Source organism: Lycorma delicatula, chromosome 1 (assembly GCF_047948215.1).
Source record: "Lycorma delicatula isolate Av1 chromosome 1, ASM4794821v1, whole genome shotgun sequence".
Taxonomy (NCBI): Eukaryota; Metazoa; Arthropoda; class Insecta; order Hemiptera; family Fulgoridae; genus Lycorma; species Lycorma delicatula.
Genome location: NC_134455.1, coordinates 285194712 through 285216457, shown reverse-complemented (window position 1 = coordinate 285216457; position 21746 = coordinate 285194712). Strand labels below are relative to the sequence as shown.

The window sequence follows — 21746 nt, the reverse complement described above, 5'->3', positions numbered from 1 at the left end:
TGGATTCAGATGGATAATACTTAATCTTTTTCGGGGACTGCCGACGAAATTTGTGTGACAAATAGCGGAGAGAGTGAGGCCTGATAGAGAAAAGATTAAAGCCATATTTGTTAAGTTTGATGATCACACTCAGCAGTAGCTTGGTGGCTGCATTGTTACAATCATTACTTAGCCAACGACTCACGTTCAGCCCTTTGAATACGTATATGGGGTTTGTTTATGTATACTGTACTATTGTTCTGTTGGGGAACCCGTAGTTGCTGGCTTAAGCTGACTAAGAAGCGATTCAATTTTACTTATAACAACTAAATTAAATATCTCTTCATAATATCGGGGAGTCTCTTTAATATACTGCTTCGATTGGTGAAAAAATATTGAAAGCAAATCAGTGTTTGGTTTTTTAACAGAGTTCAGTAGTTCTCTTAAATAACATATGTTATTTGTATTTCATGCATCTGTACCCTTTATACATGGAGTATGCATATTGTCTACAGTCTAGAGAACTGCTTTTTAAATTTCATATATGGAGTCCGTGTTCAACTAATTTTGTACTTATAATTTTTTCGTTCCCTCAAAATTCCGTTCTCAACGAATTTCGCCATTTAGTTAGCCATCCAATTTCCCAATAGATTTAAAATATCACATCTCTTTGAAGAAAAATCGACTGCATTTCTGTTTCTTTTGCATTAGAAGTCTTAAACTTAATTTACCTCATTTTATTATTTTTTTTTTCTATTTCTCTTCGAGTCACTAAACGTGATATTAAACAGTTTTAACAAAATTGATGATACTAAAAATGAACATTAATTTTTTTTTGTATTGTTTACAGTTATATGTACATAGAGAATTCCAATGAATTCATTTCTAGTAATAGATGAAAATTATATTTACTGGCTGTGTCAAATGTAATAAACGTAACGTCAATAACATCGCAGAATTAATTTACTGCACTGAAAGCCTTTCAATTTTCAGTCTAACGCATGTTAATACCACGAAAATTTCATATCTCTATCGCTATTGTTTCTAAGTATAAAATCTGTCAAAGTTTGCGAATATGAACTTTCTCAGAAAAAGGAGAAAACGCTTTGTTTAGTACAATTATTAAGTTATTTTGTGAAATCGAGAAATTATATAATGAGTGATAATTAATTTAAATCTATTTTTCTACTTTGTATATATGTATACAAATTCAAAATTTTTGTGTTTATCTTGTCCGCAGGTTTATTTTTTAACTGATTTACGGGTAGTTCTACACATATTTAAAGAATGTTATTTCCGCCAGAATAAACGCATAACAGTCATACAGATCCTTATTGATATTTTTATTCATTTTGAGATTATACACTTGAACTTGCTTTGATTTTGATTGTAGTTTTCCAAAGGCAGTCGGTAAAGGCAAATAAAACCCCGACAACTAAACTAAATTATGGACTGTTATTGGAATTTACTTTTTAGAAAATTGGCTCATTCTTTTGCAATTTTTGTAATTTGCAGTTATTATACGCCTACTATTCTATGAAAAAAATATTATAATATTTTTACGTTATCGATCCCTTTTGCTGACTAGTCACCATTTATTTTTGACCACTAAGCAAGATATTGTTCTGGGTAACGTTGATCGTAAAACAACTACATACTGGCATTTTACAAATAAAGAACTAGCTTCCTGTTTAACTGAAGCTTTATTAGATTTTTTTGACTTCAAAATTAACTTACAATTCGCTGTTACGTAAGTAAAATTTAACAGATAACAACATTTAACAGATTAGTAACATTTAACAGATTTCTATTTTATGTATTATTATTGAGTTTTTACCTTATTAAAGTCCATATTGAGGCTTTTTTTAATCCTACGAGCAATATTTATTATTTTTTTTAAATGATTTTCCCCGTATTTATGTTACTGGATATTGTATAATATGTTTGGTCTTTCTGAGTTTTTTAAAACCTTACCAAGACAGTTGTCTTGGTAGGTCTTTTTGCCTACCGATCTCTTCAATTGTTCATTTTACGGAATGTTTATCCAGCTACATATAACAATTTTCATAGAATTACTGTTCAATGCTAATAAAGTATACACTTGATGATTAAATATTTTAAATTTGACGTCAGATTTCAACAATAAAACTTATTTTATTGTACGTTAAATTAAAGGGCACGCAATTTTAATGTTACTGACCGACGCTATGTGGAAATTATCTTTTAATTAGAGGCTTAATTTCAATCGTTTAAAAAAATATAATAGTCCCATCTATCTTACATGAACTTTCTCGAAAATAATGTGGAATTTTTTGTAAAACAAGTTAATGTAAGAGATTGTTGTTTGAAAAATTAGTTGTTTAAAATTTTGATTTAGTAAAATAAAAAAAAGTGCGTAATAGTGTAATCATTCTTATCTTAAGCATTTTATTCAATTTCGCAAAGACGATGCATGGTTGGAAGTTAACATTGCATCGATATTTAATTGACATAGCAACCTCAAAAACCACCAGAAAATCTTAACTTTAACGGTAATTAAGTCCTGATCTCTTTTTTAAAGTTATCAACTAATAAGTACGATATACATCAAATGTTAAGAACATTTGTAAACAACATTATCGCACTGGCCATCGAGTTAGTTTATTACTTTTTCGTAATTATCATTCATTTTTCATGAAAAAATCTCCAACAAGATGGATTTTACATCAGTTACATTAGGAACTAAAAAATTTATATGAAGGTATATTAAAAATACAAATCATATGCAAATTATGTATACAATTTATACTTTGCGCACGCGCGCGCGTGTGTTTGTGTGTGTGTGTGTGTGTGTGTATGTGTGTGTGTGTGTGTGTGTGTGTGTGTGTGTGTGTGTGTGTGTGTGTGTGTGTGTGTGTGTGTGTGTGTGTGTGTGTGTGTGTGTGTGTGTGTGTGTGTGTTTGTTTGTTAAGAATTATTCAGAAAAGTACGTTTGACGGCGGATTGTACACAAGTAAATAAACCAGTGTTGTGTTTTTCCGTGACAGAAATAGAAGACGTGTAAATAGATTGAAGAATAAAAAATTACATTACCATTCCTGAATTTCTTACTTCTGTGTTTAAGTAGTTACGGATTACATAACTTTACGAATATAATCCTGAATAAATATATATGTTTAACAGATTCAAATAATTTCGGACTATACTAACATAAAACCGGTAATTACTGATACTACAGAATAGCGGGAATGCCAGTATAAATTTTTTGGACGTTGGATATGATACTTAGCGATGTATCGCTTGATAGAATGTGAATTGCTTCTGTTTTAGTTCTTTATTTCCAGCTGCACGCTACTCATAAGTAACGATTCGTCTTAATTTTAGTTTATAAAGAATTTGTTAAGAATTCAAAATTAACATGATTTATAATAATTTCATTTGATTTTTATGAAATATAGTTTAGATATATCATAGCATATCATAATCATGTACATATAGGAAAATTTCCTTCAAAATCACTTTTTAATGTTAGCATTTACACTTTTAATAGTAACACAAAAAGATAGGTAGATACACTGAATTATAAGAATATCCTCTTATTGATTACCGCTTGCTTGTCAACTGAGTATAACTGTTTTACTTTGTCCGTTCGTTTACTAAACGCAATATATTCAAAGTGGTACAAATGGAATTAACTGTTTTTGTTAATAGGCCCCAATAAAAAGACAGCCATTTTTGTCTAATTTTTAAAATTGTATGTATTTTGTTACTATATGAAAATTTCGTATGCGTATGTTTAAAATATTTTATACATAGAGTTATTAAAAATATAAAAAAAAATCATATTACTTACGAATTAGAAAGTAGTTAAGAAAAATATTCAGATCTGTGCTGCTTCTTCATAGCGAAGTACATGAAAAGTTTTGTTTGTGTAACTCTCCCAGGTTTGAATGTAATCTACTTAACTTATTCAGAAAGTGGAATAACTCAATTATTGAAGAATAATAGACTGTAATTACAAATGAGTTAGGGAAAGCTAACAATGAATTACGTAGAGTACTTGAAAGAGTTTTAATTGTAACCATATTTTCTATTAGAAAAAGGAAAAGCTAAATAACAGGAAATGCGTTTTACTAGCATCAGATTAAAATTAAGAAAGATTTAAGCTTTGAATCATTTTTTGTTAATTAATACAAAACACATTCGCTGTAGCCTTTTTTTTAAGATAAATGATTTTATTTTAATATTAAGTCTGTAATTTATCTATAACCTATAAAAGCGGATTGTCACCTATTTTAATATTTATTGTTTATTTTCCTAGGAAGAAGAATCTTGTCGGGGATGTCATCTTGTGTTCTTTACAGCCTTCTCTTCACCTGAATTATTTTTATAACATCTACAGTGATTTATTTTGTGAACCGTGAGTAACATTTCTTCATACAATAATTTAGTTACGTTAAAGTACGTTATCTTAATTTTGCCCGGATCAGAGCGGCCAGTGTTTTAATTATGGGGTGGCTGACTATACCGAATTAATTACTTCCCGAACAAGCCTATCAAAAATTGAATGGAAATTGAATGAATGGACATATTTAAAATATGTCCATTCATTAATGAGTAGTTTGCGTCAAAATTCCACATCTTCAGAAAAGTAAATCTTCTAGGTTGGCTTCTGTACAAGACTGTTTAGTTTCTTTACATCTAGATATCTTAAAAGGAATACAAAATATTACGTAAAATATGAAATATTATGTATACTGCTAGACTTAAAAATTAAAAAAAGTGAATTCTACGATAAATCACGGTATTAATTCGTTAGAATTTGATTTCCTAATACTGAAAAGTATTTTGCTGAATACGATTTTAATTATCTATCTAATCTTTAATAAAAAAATATGTCTTTATTTATTACAATTTTTTTTTTTTTGTTTTCCAATATGTACGTATGTTATACCTATATACTTATGTGGGAAAAAACAATAATGAAATTGTACATACTTTTTAACAAACGTGTAAAACAAATACGTAATATCTTTTATTATGGTTAAAATAAGATCGCTTATAAGGCAGCAATAAGTAAATACGTTATGCAAACCCAGCCTTACTACAGTCGCGCATACGCACATCATTCCATTCGTAGTCAGGTATATTGCGGCCGCTGTTGTACGCCTAGCGCTAACGAGTGCAAATCCTACTTCCCACTTCCAGTTGCCTGCTGCCCGTCGTCAGTTCATGTGCGTGCATCATATCAGTTCATTCAATCGGTTGGATATAAGCGAGCTTCATCTTATCGTAAAGTAAGTTAGTATTATAATGTGGATTTATGTGTAGTGATTTATTTTTTAAATTTAAGTTTCTATTTTTCTTTATAAAACATAATGCTATAATTATTATTTCAACGGTTTTGATAAAATAAGAATATTAAAGCTTAATATATGTATTTAATATAATTTTTCGTTTTAAATATTTAATCTTACATTTTAAAGTATTTTAACTGCTTAACATAGGTGTGTTGTATTATTTTAATATATAATTATTCTAATAAACTGACTTTAAATATCAGTAAATAGAGTCAGACTTTAGTAACGTTATTGAATAGAAACTCGAATCCCAAATCTCAAAAATTAAAAAAAAAAGTACAGTATTTTTTTTACGTTAAATAACAGAAAAGAGGTAAAAATTAAGTTTACAGCCGTGGCCTTCAAAGGGGTGCAAATGGATACCGTATGAAAATTTCAGTCTAATAGAATATTTTATTTTGGAAAAGATTTTAAAATTAAAAAGGGGACAATTTTAATTTTTAAATTATATTTAACGACTTCAATTTTTAATCAGTACATAAATACCTTTTCATAACGGGTATATAAGAATTATATACGTATATAGTATATACATTGTAGAAATTTTACATTTTTATAATTATATTTTATTATTAAAAACACGTGAGATGGTTTAACTTTAATTCCCTTTCATATTTTCTTTTATTAGATTCTTATTAAATATTTCCGGTTAAGTAAAGATGCAACTAACTACATCTGTAGAACCAATATTACTATATTTCACCTTCCTTTTCAAAGCAAATTACTTTTTATTTATTATTTATATATATATATATATGTAATATTGGGATAAAGTTGAAGTTCCCTTTTTAAATACTGATTGGATTAAATAATAATTTTCTGTCTATGAGTCTCTCAATGTATTTTAGATATCCTACGCCGACCGTTTTATTTTGAAATTAGACTGCCATTTTATATCCTTCATGATTCTGTATATTTCGTTTTTACCCTGATGGGCTTTTAATCAGTTACGACATATTTAGTAGAGTAATTTGAATAATATTCGTACTACCCAGGATGAAGGGAATAGATCACAGGAGCTAGGCTATTTTATATTCTATAATTCTACTTTCAACTACAGAGAAGTTCTTAAAAAAAGTAGATTTTTTTAATTTTTATAATTGTATTTGTTTAATTACCATTTAACATTTAAACCAGATTATTATATAACAATAAATTTAAATCGATTGATTTTTGCCCTGAATTTTTAATTAAGAGCATTATCACTTATTCTTATTCTCTATAATTCAAAAAGTAGGTAAATATCCAAAATACAGTTATTGATTGATTGATATCGTATTCCGATGGTTTCATAATATGGTTTTTGTTGTAGTTTGTTACATCACTGGATAACCAGGGTAGAATGTGTTGTTAGTTAGAGCCCATTATCAAAATAACTATCGAAGAGCGATAGCGTTGGTCGTTTCAACCTGGCCTCGGATTGTCAATTTCCCGCACGAGATGGCACATATTATCTCTCTGTGTATCATCGAAGACCATGAATTACATTTTTTAATAGTATTTAAATTATTGAAACCGTCAAAGAAATACCATCTACCACTGTTTGTTAAATACAGTTAGTTTTGTTAATAAAACATTAAAAATTATTGTTTTGTTACTTTTTATTCATTTTTATTATTTGACCCCATCCTCTCTGCACACACCATCCCCGTTTTGAGAACCTTTTGAGAATACATTTGAAATTAAATAAAATCACCTACAATACTATGACAACAAAAGATGTCTTAGTTGTGTGAAAATATTACAACACTCAGATTTAACAGTCTTAACTACACGGTAATAATCAATCTGGTAATATATATTAGTAAAGAAACACTGTAGTAGAAGGAAAAAATATTTTACAGGCAATGTATTTTAATAGTGTTTTGGCTATTCTAGATTTGTAAATTATTCCAAACATTTTGTACGATCACTAACTTTTGTAGATAAGTTATATTTTGGCAATTAAATTTAATTAAACTTTAATTTTAGATTGTAAGCGTACTAAATAAAATAACAAATAAATTATAAGTTTGCACCTATCGCAAAAACTGTAACGGTCCTACAACTACTGTTGTCGTTAAGCGCACTCTCATTTAATGGGAATAGCTCAAGCTAAATGGATACGTTGTGAGTTATAAATTTCAATTAAATTATTACGCTAAAAGTGGATTATTTTTAATTTGTTATTATTACTACTTAATTTTATATAAATAATATATACTGATATTTTTCTAAATCTCATATTAAATATAGTTGGAAGAATTTTTTTACATTTTTTAAAATTATTTTTTGTTATAAAAAACATGTGAGATGGTTAAATTTTAATCACTGAAACTAATGTTCTAATTCTCTTTCATATTTTTTTTATTAGATTCTAATTAAATATTTCCGGTTAAATAAAGATGCAACTAACTACACCGGTACAGCTAATATTGCTATATTTTACCTACCTTTTCAAAGAAAATTACTTTTAATTAAAGACAAGCGCCTGTTTTTCCTGTTATTTTAATTATTATAACTTGTTTCTTATGTTTAAATATTTTGTAACAATTTATTATAATGAAGTAATTAAAATGCATTAAGGAAAAGTATGATAAATTCTAAAAAAGTCTGAATATGATATATATGAGGGTACAATACAAAAAATAAATAAAATAATTATACCCCAATAATTTTGTGAAAACTAATGAACAGAAATTTTTATATAAATTATTACTGTAATCTATCGGTATAAAAATGCTGTGAATTACCTTAAAATACGAATAGAAAAAAACAATCTATCATCGCCACCTAAGCTACAGCTTCATTTAAAAACCAAGTAGTCAATCGGATTTCGGTGGAAAATGAACAGTCTCTTTATTAATTTTAATAAATGGTTATTTATATTTATTTATTTTATAAATATAATTTAACTTAACCAAACTTAATCTACGCTCGCTTTGCTCGCTAACCTTGACTAATTAACACCGTAATTTTTTGAGTATTTATTTAATAAATTCAGTAATTATTGCAATTATTTATTATTTAAATAATCAAAACACTCCTGTTAATTAGTTAAGGTTAGCGAGCGAAGCGAGCGTAGGTTAAGTTTGGGTAAATTATATTTATAAAATAAATAAATATAAATAACCAATTAATAAAGTGACTGTTTTGAATCTATGTTAAACTCTATATCGGCCCATTTTCCACCGAAATCCGATTGACTACTTTGATTTTAAATGAAGCTATAGCTGCGGTGGCGTTAATACGTAAGTACCGTTTTTAAAAATATTTTTATTACTAGATTGTTTCATTTTAATTACATTTTGAAAAATCATCTAACATGTAAGTTGGTCAATTTACGTAAATTAAAGTGAATTTTGGAACTTCGTATTAGCACCCGAAGGTTTATTTTAAAAATCGAAAAGGGGATTTCGATTTTCGACAAATTTTACAAGTTATGGAAATTAAATATACATCTACTTTTTCATAAAAATGCATCAATGCTGAATAATCTTCAATAATGACAAAGGGTTCCCCCAAAAATCTCTACCTAACCTATTCGTCTGTGAAGAAACTTAAATCTCGATAACAGTAATAATAATAACGATAAAAGCATATGTATATATTTTTTTATAAATGTATTTATTTTACCTGATTACCTATAAATTATTAATCAATTTTTCTTATCGTGAAACTCAACCAAGGTTTTAATCAGATTTTTTACTGTAGAAAATTTCATTACGAACAGATGAACCATTCAGGAATTTCGTAGTGACGCACGTACAATCTTGTCTTTATAATGTTCTCAGCTACGCAAAATGTCCGTGACTTAAAACTATAATCCGTTTTTCTTGTACCTCCTAATATGTTATTTTATGATAATAATTTTTGTATTATATTTATAAAAACTAATTAAGGGTTTAAATATATAATTTACAATGACCTTCAGCTGAGTAACTTTATAATAACTGTGGTCAAATAGACATATTATCATTTATTTTAGAAAAGGTATTGTATGTCGAAACGAATAGACAGAATAAGAAAAGCGCACATTTATTTTATAGATATTTTCTTTTTCGGACATCCATCATATATACCAAGAAAAAGGAAGTGCAATCATATACTAATAAATCAAAATTTTTATCGTTTACGTTATTATTTAGAGCAGTCAAATTCTAAAAAAATCCATTTTTGAGATTAACGGCAAAGATTCTTTTTTTATTTTGAAACTAGAATCGTTCAACAGTAACAAATTTTTAAAAAGTTGAAAAATGTTTATTTTTTTTGAAGAAAAAACAAGAGTGCTTGATTAAACTTATTTTGGATCTTGCGACAGTACATTAAATATAACTTAATCCCACTAAACTTACTTCTACCCTGGCTATAGAGTTAAATGATATTTAACGTGCTAGTTTTTACCTTCTGTTGAAAAGATTACGTTCAAAAATTTAAGCAAAAGATTAAAATCAACCTATTTTTTTTTTTAATATGCATATTTCTTAAAATTTATCCCTATTAACTGTTATCAGTGTTATGTGTGTTTTCCAAATCAATTGATATTTTTTAGTCGTTAATCTGTACTTAGAGATTTTATATTATGCAACGTTTATATTACAAGCAACCTTAAATTTGTATACCGCAAAATAGAGATGTAAAATTTTCATCTTCTCGCATCATAAACTGTAATTTCTATTGTTTATAGTCACTGACCGCATATAATTACGTAATGAGATTTTTATGATATATAAATTGAGAGTAGACTACAAATTAGTTATTGTTATTCATATTGTACACTGATGCGTTCCTAAGCACATACTAAGGCCTCAAAAAAGGAGTGCGACCTTCAGTTACAACATCAATCGTATTCTGATGCAAATCAGCAATAGAGCTTAACAGATCCTCTTGTTATTCAACCAAACAAGTTGAGTAGATTTATTGTTTGCTTTTGATTCAGCCAGACAAATGCTTTGTTTTCGTAGTATAAGTAATTTTCCCACACCTGCTCTGGCACGCGACTATTATAACGCCACTAAACGTGTTTATAAAATTATTTCAAAACTGATCTTAAAAAATGAAGTATTGGACGACAGTGAAATAATAACATATTAATCACCTTCAAAGTAATATAAATTAATCAGAGTAATCTTAGAGTATTAACAAGAGTAAATTGTAATTATTCATTTCTGAAATTATAAAATATTTCAATACAATTAAAGATTTCTATTTATGAATTTTTAATATCTTTTTTGATTCTTCATCATTTGCTATTTTTTTCCTTTTATATGTTAATTCATTATATCAAAAATCCATTTAGTTTTAATGTTGCTACTTACATTGAAGATTTATTTTCGATTACAGTTCTACCACCAGTTCAATATACTCATATTTTTAACAATATATGTGATTAAATAAAAAATTAAATAAAATAACAAAAATAGGCAAGGCTTTTGTAGATAGGTCACGATTGTTGTTGAATGTAAATAATGCATAATTATCTCAATCAAATGATGGCCAGACCGATAGACCTAGAAGTTGCTACAGGTTAACAACTGACTGACAAATTAATTTCATTCCTGAATTTGGTTCTAAGCTTGGGATAACGTTATTATCCATATTCTTGTACTAGAGAGAATTAACAAACGCAACAGCCGTACGGAAAATAAAAAAATAAATAAATCAGACTGATGAAGAATACAAAAAATATAATGTATAATCTGTTACATGTTATCCAATGGTTTGATCTTTAATCGGAATTTTTTATTGAATTGTAGCTTACTTCAGGATTATTTCCGAGTATTAGTCTTTTAAAACTGATTCTATACTTTGTCTCAAAAATATACTTTCTTTGAACCTAAACACTGAGCTAAGCAGCAGTCCCAAAATTTAAATAAGTTTACTCGTTGGTAACTGGCTTTCTTGAACACGTTATGCAAGTAATCGGATTAGTTTATATTTCTGTTTAAGTGAGCCTCGATTGTGTAAAGATAACCCCTTACCAGATGACAGTAAGAAAACTCTCTACGTTCCGGAATCATCTGGACAGACCTAGCAGAGTCAAATCTGCATTTACAGATCTAAAAAAGAAGGAAGATGTGATCTCGGATAAAGAAAAGAAGTAGGTAATGAAAAAAAGAACGTTCCTAGAAGGAACCGCATTATCTTCTAGGTGGAAACAATTGCAGTCAGAAAGATATCCTTCCAGCAGGATGTGCCCATTATGTGCATAATCCCTGTGAAATAGAAGAATTTTTTATTATTTTCATGGAAACAAGACATTATATTTTTTCACGACTTTGGACTGACTAGACTAAATATACGCTATTACAAAATTATTTTCATTACAAATTAAACACAATCTGAAAGAGTTCTTAAAAGAAGCCTTTTTCCACCCCCCGGATTCGAGTTGCACGTGTTACATTGTTTTTATTACGTGTATTGAAATCCGGCTGAACTGTTGACTTCTGTCAGACCCCGTGTGAAACTGTTCTTTTCCTACAGTTTTTACGTTATACCAATTTTAATAAAAACTTTCTTACAACAAAAATATTTTCCGATACATTTTTGTATACTGAAAAAAATAATGAAATATACAGATTTTCAAGTTTATACGTTGTTCGTGTCACATGAATTTTTTCATGGCAATCAGTCAGATTTTATAGAAATATCGCCCGAATATTTCAAAAATGTTTGATGTGAGTCCTTAAATGGCGAGTGAAAACATTCTGTATATTTTCTGTAATGCATGAGACATATTATTATAAGCCGCTTATCCCCACACCTTTACTCCTTATGATAAATAAGATGAATGATATAGTAATATAAATTTATTAGGATAGCTAAGATAATAACATATCTAAGACCTTAAAGAAAATGTTTCCTGCTAATGCTACTGGTAAAAGTTTATTTTGTTTCTTTCTCAATAAATACTATTATTTACTTACTAGCCAACGCCCGCTCTTGGCTACTGAGCCATTTAGCGACGTGCTGACCAATAAAGACGGGCTTTTGTGAACTCTGGACTCTTATCCAGCTGAGTGTGACCAGGGCCGGACAATTTCTCAGGTGACCAGCATCCATCGTTCCGCAACCACACAGCGGACCCTCAGGCGACGGAAGTACATGGATGCGGTGAAGGTGACAAGCAAAATAGTTGTGGCCAGTTTTCAGTCGGAAGGCAGCTACGCTGACTGCACGCGGAAGGCCGGATTGAGAAGACCGTCAGTGACTAAAGTCTCCCATCTCCTACCAGCAGTCGTCTTGGAGAGACGCTGTTCGTTCCATTTGTTGACCGCCACGTCGACTGTGCCCTGGATGAACGCAAGGGCGTGGGGCAACCAGGTTGAGATAGTTTTTTCTAACTTGGCTAGTTTATCGGCTTCCTCATTTCCATGTATGTTGACGTGACTGGGTATCCAAACAACAAATTTGATCCACCCTTCAACAAATACTGGTCCAGATAACTGTTAAAAACAAATTTTTCAGTAAGTTCCGGATCCTAGGTGTATTTCACTATTTTTAGCGTTTATCAGACTTTCTTATGAGAAAAGTCATGAATTAAGATTTATTTCCATTATTCTCAAAAGAGTTCATTTTAAGTAATTCATTAAAATTAAATATTTTTGGGAGCTGAATTAATATTTTTAAAATTATGATATTAGCTGAGGAACGAAGTGTCATCCGCATCATCTGATCCTAGATCCGTTGAGTAATCGAAATAAATCATTCACGTAAAAAGAGAAAAATGTAAACCTAGCACCGATAAATGAGAAACCCGTTAATCAAGCAATAAGGAACCAACCTCTCCTTATTTTCAGACAAACATCAGTGCTCCTAATTCTGAAAAGTACGAATTTTTCAGTTGCAATAGTACAATTCTCATTACCGGAAATAGGATTACTTTTACAGAAGAGACTGATTATTGAAAACGAATGCTTGGTAAAGGTCTAAAATAATTCCAACCGGAATACTGTTAAAGTCTATTTTACTCAGGGCTTTATTAATGAATTTTCATCTCGTAATTTTTATATCGTAATTGCTGAATGACTGAAAATGAAAATGAAAACCGTTTAAACCACCAATTTTCAGAAAGTCGCCCTACGAGTTTTTTTTTTCAAAGCGAAAGAAGATAACTGCAATGCAGCTAAATTTTGGACCACATTTTTTATATCAAAAAGCGTAAAGCTCTACAAAAGAATAATAGAGTTCGTCCGTATTGAGACATATGTTTACTCAAATGACGAGCGTGCGTTTCGAGTAGTACTGAGAAACTTGCATTGTTCAATCCCGATTGATGTCATCTAGAATACGGACATACAAAGAATAATTGTAGCCGATCTTTACGGTTTGCAAAATGTTTAGAGGGACACAGGACTGTAGACTATTGTGGAAAACACCAAATACTACTGCTGTTAGTCCACTTTGTCATTCAGATCATCTGGAAAATATATAGAGATTATATATGGATATTAGGAAATCCTGGAGAGAAAACAAAGGTAATAAGTGCTAGGCTCCAAAGGATATGCTAGTCGTTCGGGCCTAGGGAGAAACAGTCAAATTCATTTAATCTGAGCAACTCCAATTTCTCATCTTTAAGCTGAGAAAGATCTAGGAATCCAAGCACGCAATCAGATAATAATCTTGGATCTTATGCCGCAGTATGAAGCGGAATCTCTGTGAGGATTCCGAGAACAAATAACAGAAATCGAACTCAAACATAAAGTTTTTAATTTTTATATTAGGAAGATTCACATTAAAGAAAAAAGGAAACAGGTAGGTATCAAAATTAAGGTGCAGTATTGGTTAATAAGCAGTAAATCGGATTGTCTGCATCTAGCAAGCAGCAATTGTACAAAGTGACCATAAAACCGATTTGAACATACGGAATCAAATTTTGGGTTATGGCAAATACCAGCACTATAGAGACTATTCAACGCTTCTATAATAAATATGCGTGATGTATAATACAGGAGCCATGGTTCGTTCGGAACGCCGAAATCCATGAGTACTTAGTGTTAACGTATTTCCGGGAAGAAGTCAATCGATTGGCAACAAAGTACTCAATAAAACCTTAATGAACACGTGAACTATCTAGCTGTTAACCACTTGGACAATGGAGAAGATATTAGACGGTCAAAACGTTTACGTATATTATACCTAAGAACCTAATAGTGATGGTTAGAGGCCTCTATTCTTGAGTTGTGCATCATCTAAGTATTTATGTTAATGTTTATGCTTCTGTCATTTGTTTTTAATTTTTCTTTTACCTTGTGGTTTTATTTATTCGTATTATTGGGCATTTATTTATCCTAGTTGTGTTGACTTTATCATTGCATGTGCTATATTTGATTTACTACATTTTATTTAAAATTGATATTTTTTTAGAATGAATTTAATTAAGGTGTTTAAACGAAACTCCTTTACATATGCTTATTCTGATGAAATTTACTTTTATAGGTTCCCTACGAAGCTGACTGTAAATATGATTTGAGGTAAAATAAAATAATTTCATTTCAGAAGGTTTCCATTTTTCTATATTAATTTGCTCTAAAATTTTAGATTTTTAATTTAATACTTCTATAAAAATAATTACCTAATTGATACAAGTCATTAAAACCACTTTACATAAAAGACGGTGTTTCATTCTGTAATAAATAATTTATAATTTTAAGTGAACATCTATCGTAATACAAAATATATGATATTTATTATTATAGTAATTACAACGTGTTATTTATCATAAATTTATATCTCTTTTAAATTCATTTTTTTTAATTACTGAAAGCTATTCACATTTTCTATTATAAATTTGTTGATTTTCATGAAAAGTTTTTATTTTTTCAAATTGTAATAAAAAATGTATTATCTATTATTATCTGTAACGCAAATGTTAATTTATTTGTTGGAAAATTGGTGGTCAGTTTAGTTTTATCTGAAGTTTAATAGTCGACTTAGAAAGTCAAATAAAATTTTAAATCTCCTCTTCCAAATTAGAAGGTTTTATACGATAAAAAATAAAAATTAAAAGTACGTTTTTTCCTGAAATATAACGCATGTCAAATTCACATATTAAATTTCGGTTTAGATTGCTATATTTCAGATCACCTAGTGTTATGACGTTAACAAAATATATATCGAAGGTTTTTTATTCTGAATTACTTTCTAGTGATCTTACTTAAAAGCCTTTCAGGATTTTATGATTTTTTTTAATTACTGAAGCAATAAAAATGTATTATATAAATGATTTGTATTCTTGTATTTGAAATCTAATTGCTTTAATCAATCTTTCTACTCACAGTAGGTGAATAAACTACTTGTGAATCAATATAGTGCTGGAATGTGTTTTAAAAAATGTTTTAAATTCTCTCTCACGTTTCGCTCCTTCCTCGTTATTTTTAATTTATGCGTTGTCATTATCACCCTAAGAAATATTCTGTTTTAATCAACGTTTTTTATTATTTACATTATAATTTACAGTTTTATGTAATACCATAAAACATTTTGTTACGAGATAAGTTACTTATTGTTTACTTAATTAAAAATTATTAATCTTCGAAATTTTTAATTAATTTTCATGAACATTTTTTACTGTGGCTGAAGTGTCGCATCTTCCTCTGATAAAAATACTAATTTTTAAAGTAATTTTCATTAATGTATAAGTTTTATTTTCGTAATTTCGTTTTTATTTATTTAATTAATATTTTATTTTATTTAACATTTTTTATTTTTTTTTATATCATTATTTTTAAATTTTATTCCTAAATATAGCTTTTTAAATCATTTTTTTGAAGTTAGGATTTATTCAAAACATTATTATGAAGTGACTTTCCTTTCTTCCAGTAATTCATCTACACTTAATGTCTTAAAACAATAAAAGTGAATTATATTAAATATAATAACCAAATAAATATTAATGATAATTAAGACTTAATTTAACTAATATATAAGTTCAGATATAATATGAATTAAGTTGTATAATACCTTAAAAATATTTTATCGATCTGAAATATGGAACACATGGAAATTATGGCAGCAAAATTGCAGTAGAAAAACCAAATAGGAGCAGAAGACTTTAAATTGTGTTGGTACAGGAATAAGTTGAAAATAAGACGTGTTAGTAAACTCAAAATGAAGAAATCTGAAGGTAAAGTTGAAAGTCTTTGCAAAATCTTATAAAAAAAGTTTACTAATATTCGGTAACTGTCAATATTATTAAATCAATATTGTTCGATAATTTAAAACTAACTGGAAATGTATGAGAAAGACTGTAAAGAAAAGGAAGAATTGAAATACCTGAATCAGACAGTTTACGTATTAAATATTTTTATTTTAAAATCTTAGAACAAAAATATTTGAAAGTGGCTTAACTAAAACAGTTACATGATCAATGAAAAAATATAATGTATAGTTTTTGTATTTTTTTTGGAATTGTATTTATTGCCAAGTATTCAGTTTCCCTACTTAGATGATAAAATAGACTTAATGCATTGTTTCACAATAAGTAGTGTTTAAAATAATATTAATTTTTACTTTACGCTAACAGTCTTTCTTGTGATTGCGTTCATGTAAAGAATCTGATGTAAAAATTTCATCAGTAAACATTACCTTCTCCTAGAGTAATGATGTTCATTAGGCATCCCTTTGATAAATACAGTGAATGTGTCACTTGTAATCTAAATATTACCTGCATTAACTTATATACATCAGTATACTCAGCTCTATGAAGAACCCAACTGGAAACTACTTTGTTCCTCTCCTTTAGTAAGCTTGCATAGAATACATTATTCATAAAACAGCCTTTGAGCAAATGATTTTTTTTTGAAGAGGACTGTATTTTTGATGCGATTTTACGTACACAATTATTATTGTTTAAGAATCAAGGATATTGTTTAAGAAATAAGGATTATTTTGTTCGGAAGTAAAAGCTATGATAAGATCAATTTATTAAATGGAAACAGATAATAATAATAATAATAATTCTTTTAGTTTGAGGTTCGGTTTCAACTTAATTTAATAAAAGTAATATATCTTACGTAATAAGTGTAGTCCATGTATGATTACAGACACACACCCACTCACACATTTAAGTTAAAGAATCAGGAATAGTCGATCTGTTTTTCAGAATGCTTGGTCTTTGTCACATGTGTTATGCCTGTTGTAACTACACTCTAATAATTTCTTTCCTCCAAATTCAAAATATATTTTTATCCTGCGCATTCATTTTTCTTACAGCGTCGTCTGTAATCATAATTTTTAGTTTTATTTTGAAATGTATTTACTGATTATACTAATTATTTTTTTCTTACGTGACTTTTTTTAAATATATTTAAATTTACTTTTTTAAGTCTTTTTTGTAAAATTTTATTTTATAAAATTACCTGTTACGTTGGGTTTATTATTATTTTAAGTTTCATAAAATAATACAGGAGTTATATTAAAAGTATAGTTGCTATTTCAAACTTTTAACCAGAAAAAGTAACTGAAAATATTTATTTTACATTACAAAATCCGTTCCAGATAGGTAACAAAGGATTCGGCCCTGATATACAATTTCTACAAGCAAGTTTTCTTATATATGGTTATATTAATATCGCTCTACTGCATAGTTAAGATTGGCCAGTGGAGGAGTAGCATGCGTGTAAATCATTAATTAGGCTTTTTTTGAAATCTGGTTTCATCATAGATTATCATTCGGACGTTATCCTCAGAATATCTTAGCTATTTGCGTTTATTATTGGAACTATCAGTGTAGATTATTTATTTATTTTATTAAATATTTTGTGAGAAATTGTAAATGGAATTTAACCTTCCGTTAATTTTTTGAGTTGTTGAGAAAATTAGTGAAGCTGGACTGTCATAGCTACTAAGACATGTGCATACGTATAGTTATATTTTTGTTTTCATGCAACGTTTTAGGTAATAATTAATGAATTTCAATTTCAATATTTTATTTTTTTCAAAATTGAAATATATATCTAGTAGTTATTAAAATATATAAATAAATAGGAAATAAGTTTAGTCAGCTATTGCTGTTGAATCTTCATTGAATTTGAAAAAGTTGAAATAAATAATAAAGAAAAATATGAAATTAAGTAAATATGAATAAAAAAACTCCGTGTATAATTAATAAAAAAACATTATGTTTACATTTGAAATCATCCCAAAATTTAAAACTATAGTCATACAGAGAGGCACAGACGTAATATTTATTATAAACTAAATTAAAGCAATGAATTGACCAGAAATTTAATATAGGCTATTATTTTACAACATTATGGTTATGAGTTCATTAAAGCTTAATCGAGTTCAGAAGTTCTGCGAATTAAAAATTTTATGGTCTATCTATCTATCATATCATAGTGCTAAGATCAACCTCTTTTTCCGTTTACAACAGAAAAAAGGCATATATATATTAGTTAAATAATAGTGTTTTTGGGAATTTAAATTAACATTGAATTAAGTAAAATTTACCCACGGAAGTTTCAGCAGATTTCTTTAAAAAATCATTTGAGTTGTGTTAGCTTAATAATCTAGTCTACAAAAGACTTTTATGACGAGAGATCTTTAGCGTGATTGATGTTGCCGTTTGGTAGAATTTACCAGCTTTCATATCTAATTACTACTACAACAAATAATCTGTTACTTATCTAATCTTTATTCAGCATACAATATTTTTAAATCTTTATCGAAAAATATTATTATAATTATAAAATTAATAATTAGTTTTCAGTTTAATTTAATTTATTGGAAATGGCGTAAAAGCAGGTGAGTTGTTAACCCATGAAAATTTGAGAGGGATTAGAGAGAAAAATGTCCCAAAAAACTTGTAAAAAATTTCCATAAAAGAACATAAATTACATTTTTGAAATTCAACGTAAGGCAATCAAAAGCAGCAATAACGAGTTGTACAGGGTCGTCAGAACCTGTATCATATCAAGGTCGGTGCAGACCCAGTTAAAAAACCCGACATAAAGAAAATTAGGCAACATTCAAAAGAAGACAATTTATTTAAACTTAAAACAAATAGTATGTATACCAGTATACGTATACATCCATATGTATACCAACATCTATATAGATAAAAATTTAAATGTTCGTTTGTTCAAAATCTTAATCTCCGAAAGTTCTTCACCGATTGCTTTGCAATTTTGACACAACATTGTATTCAAATATGCGCGTGTTTTTATATACCTACTATTTATTTCACTCATGTAACAGGTAAAAACATGCATTTTTTTTAAAAACAGCGCTATCTGTTAGATGTAAAAGCAATAAACGCTTTACTAAATATTTTACGATTCCATTTCAGTGCTTCCGATATGTGTCCGCTATAAACTAAAAAAAACTACTAGACAGATTTACGCACGGGGAAAAGGAAGAAAGAGAAAAATCTGAAAAGGAAAAGAGGGAAAAATCGAAAAAGGTATGAGGAAAGAAGGCAAAAAGGGAAGGAAAACGGAAAAAAGTAAAAACGGGAAAAGGAAATGGAAAGGGAAAGGAGAAAAAATAATAGGAAAAAGTGGGGAAAGAGGAAGGGGAAAAGGAAAAAGAAAAGATAATGTGGAAGGAAAAGGGAAGGGTGTGGAAGAGGGACTAGGGGGAAAGGAGAGGGAACTATCCTTTCACTAGGGGGGATGGGGGATGAAAAGGGGTTGTGGTAAAAATGCAAAAGGGGACAAGGAAAACTGGAAAAGGAAATGGGGAAAGGGGGAAAAGAAAAAGGTGATGGGAAAGGGAGAAAGGGTAATAGGGAAAGGATTAAATTTTGTCTAGTAGATATATATCGTCTCTAAAAGTATATATATATATATATATATATATATATATATATATATATATATGTTTTTTTTTAACCACCGGGACCACCGTTAGGTATTGCCTTCAGAGGATGAGATGAATGATTTGTAGCGTGTGTGAAAATTCCATGCCTAACCGGGATTCGAATCTGGGATCTCTGGATGAAAGGCCGAGACGCTACCACTCGCGCCACGGTGGCCGGCCTCTCTAAATATGTTAATCAAATCATGTTCACACAAATTCAGTTGAAAGGAAAGTAACCTGCTCCTAACAAAAATCAATCAATTAAAAATATATTAATATTAAGAAACAAGTCTCACAGACTTAACAAGTTTTGGATATCAGCCTTTTCCTTAGACTTTTAACGAATCCCCGCATAACGTATATTATTTATGAAACTTTTCTGAATAGTTATGTGTCAGTCAACAGATGTTATGAGGAATTCATGCTTAAACCTGGTGTGAAAAATTGAAATTTCTTCACAGTTAAGTTCATGCTGGACTGAAATATCGGCTAATTCAGTAAAACTGTAATTACATGAAAAGGTAATCAATAATCATTAATTCAGACACAATTATAGGTTTTTCTGATTATTTAACAGACATTAACACAACACTTTACTGTTAGATCTGATGTGTTGACGTTATGGAATCTTCAAAATTAAAGGACAATTTACAAAAATAAAAGGTTTTTGAAAAAAAAAAGTGTTATTAAACCTTTTTTTAATTTTTATTTAATGTTATATATCAAGTAAGGAACGACTATAAATCGACTTTATTCTCTTTTAAAAGTAAAGAAAAATTGGTATAAAAAATTAAAAATAGCCGTTGTAGAATGAATGATCAATTTTTTAAAGTAGTGATGGTGAAAATTAGTTATCCTAATCCTTTGTGAGGTTTGTCATTAATTTGAAATTGTTTTACTGACATAAACATTATATTAAAATATGCACATAAATTACTAATTTTTAAGAAATATAGCTCAGATAACAAAGTAAAAATTTTTAGCCAACTCACGTCAAAGGGGGAAATTATTGTTATCTTGTTAAGACTGTAACACCAGAGGTGGCATCATTACTGACGTCAGAGATGTAAATCACAGTTGTATTTCGCCAGTTATAATGATATCTTAATAAAGAAGGCATTGATCAAGCTTAATGTAACCTAATTAACAGTTTTTCAAACTTTACGTAAACTAAGAGGTAAATTTTTATTAAATAGATTACATATAATATTTTAAATAAAATGGTAAAGAGTTTTACCACCTAAACATAGTCTACATGCGAAATGTTATACGTGTTTAAGTTAATTTTTTAATGTATGTAAAATTAAAATTTATTCATTTTGTGTATTTATTCATTTTGAATTTTGTGAACACTACTTGCAATAAGGCTCTGTTTCAACACAAACAGATGTATTCTGCCTTTTGTTTTATGTTTATCTGATTTTTTTAACGGCCAAATTAATTCGGAATACTGTAACAAATTCATATAATTTAACCACAAATTGTAAGACTGAGCTCCTTTTGTAGTGGAAAGTAATTTTTTTTGTAATTCAGGGTACGCTCGGAAGAAAAATTTATTCTATAAGATTGTTACTTAAGATGTTACTATAAGATTGTTACGCTAAATATTTTCTATGAAATGTTTTGTTGAATTTTTTTTGAGACACA

At 28.7% G+C, this 21746-nt stretch overlaps 1 protein-coding gene across 9 annotated transcripts in view; it reads left to right on the top strand.

Annotated features, from left to right (window-relative positions):
- LOC142332386 (Ig-like and fibronectin type-III domain-containing protein 1) overlaps positions 1–21746 on the top strand; it is a 676608-nt gene that overhangs the window by 377848 nt on the left and 277014 nt on the right. For 8 of the 9 annotated variants that reach the window (XM_075378862.1, XM_075378812.1, XM_075378850.1 and 5 more), the window contains one exon: positions 4280–4378. The gene's annotated coding sequence lies outside the window, so the exon portion shown is untranslated. Of the gene's footprint in view, positions 1–4279; positions 4379–5083; positions 5256–21746 lie in introns of those variants that run through there. The other variant, XM_075378871.1, reaches the window with a different exon arrangement.